The sequence below is a fragment of the Hippopotamus amphibius genome, chromosome 10, assembly GCF_030028045.1.
Source record: "Hippopotamus amphibius kiboko isolate mHipAmp2 chromosome 10, mHipAmp2.hap2, whole genome shotgun sequence".
NCBI lineage: Eukaryota > Metazoa > Chordata > Mammalia > Artiodactyla > Hippopotamidae > Hippopotamus > Hippopotamus amphibius.
Window position 1 is genome coordinate 106,586,303 of NC_080195.1, and position 9,857 is coordinate 106,596,159.

Sequence of the window (9,857 nt, forward strand, 5' to 3'; positions counted from 1 at the left end):
TTAGTCTTGTGTCCACCCATCTTCAGTGATTTGTAATGAAGGGATGTGTTTTCACTGTGGCCTATGCTTACCACCTGTCTCCCAGTTTTCCTGTTGCATTCAGAAACTAGTTATCATTATTTTTTTTTACAAAGAAGCACTCCTCCCTCCAATCCAATCTCAAAACAAATATAGTCTTGGCAAAAGGAGTGTGCCTCCTCTAAGGTAAAGGCTTCTCTCCTGTACCAGTTGCTGTCATTTCCTTCATGTGAGTGGAGCACGTGTTTCCTCCCTTCGTTCCTCTTTATTTCTCTGCCTTTCCCCCTCTGTGGCAATGAGGGTGAGCGGAGCCCCTCCCATCAAGCCCTGCATATCTGATTGGTATCCCAGAAATGACTGGTGGAAGATTCTGATCATGTTGAGATCTCCCTTCAAAATCTCCAAGGGCATCTAAGATTTTTGCTGTGAGACAGAGGCAGGTTTCCTGTCTGTCATCCTTATCAATGTCTTCTCTTTCTGGGGTGAGTCTGGTGTGCATTGCTTTAGTTTTGTCAATCCAATACATGCTCTGTGCTAGGGGTCCTGAGGGAGACAAACTTCAAGAAGAGATTTCAACATGATAAATTTTTCTTTCTTTCTCATGAAATATCCTGAGAATAAGCAGTCTGGCAAACCTTAGTGTCAGGAACCCAGGCTCCTTCTGTCTTATTCTTTCCCCCTTTGCATGATCTAAGACATATTTAAGGGCCTGAGGGAGAAGTTGAATATATCATTTCTGTCATATCCCACTTGCTAGCTGTTAGCCATATGACCATACCTAGAGGCAAGTGAAGCTGGGAAATGTAGTCTTTTTCTGAATGTCTGTGAACTCAAAACCTCTATTAATTATTATTATTTTTTTTAATTTAATTTTTTTGGGGGTACATCAGGTTCAATCATCTGTTTTTATACACATATCCCCGTATTCCCTTCTATTAATTATTAGAAGAGTAAAAAAATGTTTCACGCATGTGTGAGAAGGCTGTGCATTTTCTAATTATTGGGTGCAGAATTCTGTATATGGTCATTAGGTCAAGATTGTTAATTATGATGCTGGTTTTTATCTGTCCAACTTTTCAATGATTGAGACCTACCAGTAATTGAAATCTCCCTCTATGATAGTGGATTTGTCAATTTTCCCATGAATTTCTATTTTGTTTTTTTTAATTTTGAGGCTAGTTAATTAGATGCCTTCATATTTTGAATTGCTATGTCTTTTTGGAGAACTAACCCTTTCATCACTATTGAGTGATCCTCTCTAGTCCTAATTATGCCTTTTCTCTTGAAGTATATTTTATCTACTATTGACATATGTCTGCTATCTTTTTTCATTCTTTAATTTTTAACTTTTTTGTTTTTAATGTTTTAGATATATCTTACAAATAGTACATAGATGGATTTTGTTTTTAAAATCTAATCTGAAAAATTTCTGTTTCTTTAATAGGAAAATTTAGACCATTTACATTTATTTAATTTTTAAAAAATAAATTTATTTATTTTACTTATTTATTTTTGGTTGTGTTGGTTCTTTGTTGTTGCATGTGGGCTTTCTCTAGTTGTGTGGGCTTCTCATTGTGGTGGCTTCTCTTGTTGCAGAGCACAGGCTCTAAGCACTCAGGCTTTGTAGTTGTGGCACACAGGCTTAGTTGCTCCATGGCATGTGGAATTTTCCTGGACCAAGGATCGAACCCATGTCCCCTGCATTAGCAGGTGGATTCTTAAACACTGAGCCACCAGGGAAGTCCCAGTTATTTAATTTTTGATGTATTTAAACTTGTTTCTGTCTTCTTAATTTTAATTTCAGTAAAAAGATTAAAAATTAAAAATTTCTATTTCTGTTATTTAGAGAATTTCATACCTGTATTTTTTATATAGCTTTAGCATGCTTTCATATCCTCTGAACATATCTTCCCCGTGTTAATATCCACAACAACATAAATTCCAAGAAGTGTGATCCCTTTTATTTTACGTATTTCTTTCACTTTCTTCTGGATTTCTTAACTTTTACATTTTTCATTTCTGAACCTTTCCCTCTATTCTTTCTGGAGACAGCCTCACCTGATTTTCCAACACACTAACTTATTCTTCATCTGTATTCACTTAACCATGTGGCAGACTTACTGTGCTATGTATTCCCATCGTATAATTTTCATACCTTGTTTTTCTCCCTATTTTTGTTGTATATGGCTTCAGTGTCATGAACAAGGACAGAAAAAGGGGAAGCCCAGGGAAAAGCCCCAAATAGGAGCCCCCCCCCCAATTTGGTGTCACTCAGCAAGCAACTCTTGAGCCCAAGTCTTCCCCTTCAGATTGTGAGGGGGAAGCAGCACTGGGAAGAGGGACTCACAGATTATCATCGACCAACCCTGGGGTTGAGAGGGTAGGGACTGCAGAGGCTACTCAGCCTTCACTTGTGTTCAGAAACACTTCACTGGAACATGACTTTTGAGCTGCTACAAGTTTGCTCCTAAACCGTCAGTCTGGGCTATGACTATTAATTTCTAAAAGGGGAGGGTAGCTATTGATTATCCCAAGGCAACAGTATGGAAGAAGAGCAGAACTCAAGCTGCTTTTCCAACTTTCTCCTCCTAGGGTGGCACCAGCTGCTATCCCTGTCCCAGGCTGCAACAACCCCACCCCGCTCCTGCCGCCCACCTAACGCATGTATATATAGCACTTGTTTTCCAGAGTTCTCAAAGTTTTTCCTTTGTTTCCTGGATTTTGTGTTTCCTATCTCAACTGAGTTGACTCTGAAGGAGACAGGTAATGGTTTATATGAATTATCCATTGTGGCAGGAGTTGGAAGCTCAACAGAGCACTCTGCAACCATGGTCTATCAGTCAGGCCAGAGAAGGCATGTATAAATATCCTTAAGATTTTATATGTATATATAGAATAAGGAATTATGAGATATAGGATATGTAAGGTTATATGTCACATTAGTATTTTGCGTATATAACAAAGAATTATAAGATTTATATAAGTTAAAATAAAGTACAAATATGTCATTTATACAGGATACATTTACATATCTTATAGAGTACAAGATTTATCTAAATCTTATATAAGATATACATATATGTGTATATTTATTTTAAGGAGTTTTTATAAGATTTGTTATTATAAAGAATTGGCTCATGTGATTATGGAGACTGGGAAGTCCAAAATCTTCAGGGTGGGTTGGTAAGCTGGCGATCCAGGGGACCCAGGAGAGCCAGCGTTCCAGGTTGAGTCCAAAGGCAGTCTGCTAGAGAATTCCCTCTTGATCGGAAGAGGTTGGTCTTCATGCGATTCAGGCCTTCAACTGATTGGGTGAGGCTCACCAATATTATGGAGGGCGATCTACTCAAAGTCCACCAATTTAAGTGTTAATCCCATCTCAAAACACCCTCCCATCCAGAATACTTTTTTGGCCAAATATCTGGGCATCCCATGGCCCAGCCAAGTAGGCACATAAAATTAACCATTACACTTGTTATTTAAAGTATAGTCCAAGGAGCAGCGTTGGCCTCCCCCAGGAACCTGTTAGAAGTGCAGAATCATGGGCCCCACTACAGAACCTACATTTTAAGAAAATGCCTGCATTTTAACAAGACATAAATCTTAATTTATTGAGCCTGAGCTTCACATATGTAAGATAAGGACTTCGGATTGCATCAGAGATTCTCCTGGACATGCAGGGGCCTTAAAAAAAAATATGAACACTATCTGAGCTTGCTCCAGACCAATTGAAACTGAATCTTTGGGGCAGGGCACAAGCATCTGTATAGTATTTTAAAAAACTACATTGGTGATTCTGTTGCCCATGGAAGGTTGAGAACCTCTAGAGCAGTGTTTTGTAAAGTGAAGCATGCACACAAATCACCTGGTGACCTTATGAAAAGCAAATTGTGGTTCATGGGATCATGAGGCTGGAGATTCCATTTCCAACAGGCTCCTGTGGTACTGATGCTGCTACCCTAGGACCACCCTTTGAGTCTGGAGATGCTAGACTGGGTGGTGAGTGAGGTCCTGTGCAGATCTGAACTACTCTGATCCCTGGAGATTGGGAGGACTTCACAGTTTCACCAAAGTGAGCTCCACCCAGGATGTGTCTTAGTATCTAACCAGGAAATAAGGCCTTGCCCTTTGTGGCTTCCCGCATATTCTGAATTCTGCATATCAGAGAAATCAGATGTCTTCCTGTTGTTATTACCCACATGGAAGTGACTGTACTGTTCTATGGAAAGGTTGGCTCTATACCCCATGACCAGGGTATAAGGCTCTAGAAGACACTAATTGTGCCTTCTGTGCAGTGGGGAGACTGACAATGGTTATTTGGTATCACACTAACCTCATGCAGAGACTGAGAAATTCAAATCAACAGGGGACCAAACTCAAGATGTGTTCTACCTGCAGCCTCAGGCTTGGCCACTGCTGCAACTCCATTGAATCTTCCCATCACCTCAGCTGGAATGGCTTTTTCTCACTGGCTGTTTTCTCAGCGTTTAGTTTAAAGCTCTGTTGTAAAACTTAACTAGAGCACTCTGACCTGAGGTCTACGTATGTTGTGTCTGCTCCTTCTCTAGATTGAGATGTCCTTCAGGGAAGCCACCACACCCCTTTGCTTTCCTTCTGGCCCCTTCCACCATCCATCCACAGTGGCAGCTGGAGTGGACCTCAGAAAGCGCAAGTGAGCTTGTATCACTCCCTTGCTTGGTGCCCTGCAATGGCTTTGCTTGAGGCTTCAAGTAGAATCCATACTCATGACCACGGGGCCCTAATGACCTCCCAATGTCATTCTTCACCACTTTCCCCCTTGCTCACCCCACTCTGGCCACATTGGCCTCTCCCAGCACTCCAAGCTCACTCCTGCCTTAGTGTTCCTTCTGTTCCACACGCTCTTCCTTAGTTCTTCATGTGGCTGGCTGCCCCTTCTCATTCATTCTACAGCCCTGATGTCACCTCTTCTGAAAAGCTTTTCAGACCACCCTTCTAAGGGGCCTTCCCCATCCCAGCATGGTTCTGTGCCCCAGTACCCTGTTTTGGTGTCTTCACAGCCTATGTGACCATCAGAATGATCTTACTTATTGATTTGTTTTCTTATTTATTGTCTGCCCCCTGCCCCACCTAGATTGTAAACATCACAAGAGACTCTGGTTTAATTACCTTAGTCTCTCTAGTGCTTTGACATTCAGGAACAGGAGGTACTCAATTATCAACGGAATGAGTTGTGAGTCTTTGACTGCACTTAGCTCAGTTTGTTCACTTAACAAAGCTTTTAAAAAATTATTATTTCAACCAGCCTGTGGATACAACGTTGGGTGTTTTCCAGAAATGAATTCATGGAGAAATGTTACAAAAATAAGACGCGTTTGGCGGAAATAGTATGGGACTCAGGTGGATCCCAGGTTGCATTTGGAGGGGAACATGTGGGGTCCTGAGCTATGGAATGTTTGCCTGTCTGATTTAAGGAGCTCATACAAAGTTCAGAATAAGCTTTTGCTTGCACCCCCTGCTCTCAGTTCCTCTTTTGTGCCCAGTGGTAAGCTGGCAAGAAGCAGCTGATGAGGGCGTAGGGCAGACAGGGTCAGTCCTTGGTCTCTGCCTGGCTCTGACATCCTAACACCTCCAGGAAGATAGCAGCTCTCAGCACCTGGCCTGGGGTCTGCGTGGAACCCTGGCACAGTAACCCCAGATGCCAGGCTGCCGCACAGGCAGGCAAGAGACCGTCAGTGAAGGAGGCTGGTGCCGACAAGGGCATCGAAGTGAGTCAGGGGCAGCTGGGAACAGGCCTGTGTCTCCACCAAGGTTTCAAGCTGCCCTCTGATATTGCTTGTCAGGGGTTTTACCACTTTCCCAGGTCTGCGTGATTCAAAGCAGCCCAGCTGGCAAGGTGGAGGGGCAATGAGGTGTTTCCCTTGTGCCGTAGCTTCACCAGGCTCATGGGTGGTCCCTGGGCTCCTCCAGGTGGTCTTGGGTACGTAGAGATTGGCATCCAAATCACTGAATCTACTTTTTAAAAAAAAAAATGTCTTTTTTGGCTGCACTGCGAAGCATGTGGGATTTTAGTTTCCCCACCAGGGACCGAACCCTTGCCCCCTGCAGTGGAAGCGTGGAGTCCTAACCACTGGACCACCAGGGAAGTCCCTTTTTAAAAAAAAAATTTTGTTTTATATTGAAGTATAGTTGATTTACAATGTTGTGGTAGTTTCAGCAAAGTGATTTAGTTATACATATACATACATCTATTCTTTTTCAGATTCTTTTCCCATATACGTTATTACAGAGGATTGAGTAGAGTTCCCTGTGTTATACAGTAGGTCCTCGTTGATTATCTATTTTGTATATAGTAGTGTGTATATGTTAATCCCAACCTCCTAATTTATCTCTCCACCCACCCCACCTTTCCCCTTTGGTAACCAACCATAAGTTTGTTTTCGAAATCTGTGAGTCTGTTTCTGTTTTGTAAATAAGTTCATTTGTGTCATTTTTTAAGATTCCACATAGAAGTGACATCATATGATATTTGTCTTTCTCTGTCTGACTTGCTTAGTATGATAATCTCTAGATCCACCCATGCTGCAAATGGCATTATTTCATTCTTTTTTATGGCTAAGTAATATTCCATTGTATATATGTACCACATCTTCTTTATCCCTTCATCTGTCAATGGACATTTAGGATGCTTCCATGACCTGGCTCTTATAAACAGTGCTGCAAGGAACATTGGGTGCATGTATCTTTCCGAAGTATGATTTTCTCTGGATATATACTCAGGAGTGGGATTGCTGAATCATATTATAATCTATTTTTAGTTTTTTAAGGAACTTTGAATCTGCTTTCAAGGTGTTTTTTTCCACTAGAGTTGTAACTTTCCCTTAAGAAGTACAAAGTGAGCATTAAAACAGAGCCACAATGAAGGTTATTTGTCCAGAAAAAAAATCCCTAAGACATATTTTGTGTGTTGGGGAATAAAGGGGCATCAAAGGGTGAACAAAGGCAATTCAGGACCTCAGCATGTAGGTGGTTTTTGCACTTTCGGCTTCACCAAAAGTTCCCAGAGATGGAGTGGTCTGGTGTGGATGACTCTCTTTTGGTTCAGCTGAATTTAACTCAAGTAGGAACCGTGTGCCTGCCCCGTGCCAGGCGCTGTGGATGGTAGGCCTATCAGTTCCTGCCCTCTTGAACCTTATTATTCAGCAGGAGATGCTAACAAGTGTCACCTCCACAGCAGTGTGATGACAGAGGGGGCAGCTGCCTCTTTCTCAGTGAGATCCAAGGATTTAGAATCCCAAGCCTCAGTTCAAGTTCCTAACTCATCGACCTCCAGCTCTTTGACTTGGGGCCAATTATTTAGTACTTGAGCCTTAGTTTTCTCAGCTATAGTAGGAGGAAATGACATCTGCTCTGTCCACATCATGGCTTGTTATGAGGATCTGATGAGATCATTTATCTGAAAGCCCTTTTGAGCTTGTAAGGAGAAATCTTGAGACTACCAAGAACTTGGTTCTGGAGTTTTCAGCGATAATCTCTCCCTGTTCACTGCCACACTGTGACACTCCCTGGTAGCAATGGGATGTGTATAGGGATGCCCTGTCCAGTGTGGGAGCCACTAGCCCCAGGTGGCTCTTGAACACCTGAAATAGAGCTAGTCCAAACCGAGAAGCACACTGGGATGTGAACTTTGTTAAAAAAAAAAAAAAAAGAAAGAAAAAGAAAAGAAAAGAATGTAAAATATCTCACCAATGATTTTTTAAAATATATTGGGGACATGTTCCAATGATATTATTTTGGATTTATTGGGTTAAATAAAATATATTAGAATTGATTTAACTGATTTAAAACATGGTTACTAAAAATTTTAAATTATGTGTAAGGCTCACATTATATTTTCATTGGAAGTACAGTTATAGAGATTCTCTTTGGAAATTTTCCTTTGTACACAGTACACATAAACCTTCATATAATTTCAGAAGTATTGCAAACCCCTTGAAGTCCCAGCTATGGAACTCTAAAATGACTATTTTAAATGTTGTTTTCCATTTACACTCAAAATATGCACAAAGAATGTTCCTATGAAATTAGATCCCTTTAGTAAGAAACATGACTGTGTTCCCCTAGTCATCATTGTCATCAAAGAGGCTGCACGGAAGGCCCCCTGTAGACTGTGTGCAGTGCAATCGTATCTGGATGGGCAGATCTCTGCAGAGAGGCAGCGGAAACATTACTACAGCCTTGTGGTTGGAGTGAAGACACCCCAAAGCTTCAGTAAGGAAGAGGTTTTCCAAGTACCAAGTGAACAACCACAGTTTCCTCCCACCTTCGAGTCTTTTCCCCTCTCATGGAAAAAGGACCAAACCAAAAGGAAGACTCATCCTTTAGGTCCCTTTTAGATTCCCTAGCTCACGGAATTCACCCCCAAATCCTTTCAGCTATTATCAGTCGATAACCAGTTTGAGGAAAGGAGACTCAGAACAGCTTAGAAAGTCACCAACAGTCACGTGGGTAGAAGGAGACCTGGGAGGCAAACACTGCCCAGGGTTGGTCTGTTTCTGCAGCTCAGCTGCTGCCAGAGGAAAGGGGAGGAAAGTAGAAAGGGAGGAGTCAGACCTCAGGAGAGGCAGACGCTGGCCACGCCCACTCCCTTACCTTTATTCTGAGAAGGAAACAGCGGGGTTCGATTGTGAGAGAGGATCAGCCATGGACCAGGTGCAGGGGATTCCCTGTGGTTCTCCGGGAACCATCTTTTCTTTTTGTGTTTTTTGTTCATTTTGTTTTGTTTGTGTTTATTTTTTTAATTGAAGTATAGCTGACTTACAGTGTTGCGTTAATGTCTGCTGTACAGCAAATTGATTCAGTTATATATATATTCTTTTTTTTTAATATTCTTTTCCATTATGGCTTATCATAGGGTAGTGAATATTGTTCTCTGTGCTATACAGAGGAGCCATCTTTCCATGGCTTTCTTTCAGAGGAAAACTCCTGCTAGATGCTTAACAGCAAAAACAGAGCCCCAAACAAGCAAACAAAAGACCAGTTTATAGAATTCACACAGCTTGGGTTAGTTGTGGTTCCTGTCTAGAGGAGCCAGGGAAACGAACCATGTGCATCCACAAAAGAGGGGCTTGGAATGTGGTCTACCATTAAACATGACGCGGCTGAGGGCTTCTGAGTCGACTGTGATCTCATGAAACGCTGGTGTCAGTCGACTCCTGGAGGAGTTCGCTGGCTGGCCTGGTCCCCGAGCAGAAGCAGCAGATCCCTGCCCAAGTTCTACGAGTGGGACGACCAGTGGCAACATAAAGGGCAAACAGACAAGAGAGTCTTTCTTTCCGAAAATGTTTCCACTGCAGTTAGGTTAGAAAAGGATCCAGGGAAGATACAAACTAGCCCTTTCATTTAGCAAAATAAAATGCCTATGCGCTTGGTAATCGGTGCAGTAGACGTCCCAGCCGGAATCTTGTTTTTCAAGGTTTTGTTTAATTTGCCACCCCCACCCCTGTCCTCCCACTGCCCAGCATCAGGCTGGACAAGAAGAAAGGGGACAGTGGCCTGGCAGATGCTGCCACGTGGTATGTCCTTGTAGACTAGCTTCTGTGGCATTTATATTAAATAAGCACCGGAAAAAGGTGAAGTGTTGATGACAGGAGGTGTCTGCATTTCCTGGGGTTTTGTTCCAGTTTTAATGACTGTGGATAATGCATGAAATGTCTCAATTTTCAGAGCTGTGTTTTTTCATTAAACACTGTCACTCTTCACGGGGATGGAACTAGACATTCCTGACACATGATTTGGCAGGTCTCAGTCACAAATACTCCAACAGTGGTTTCCAGAAACCCATGCCAGAATTGGCCCAC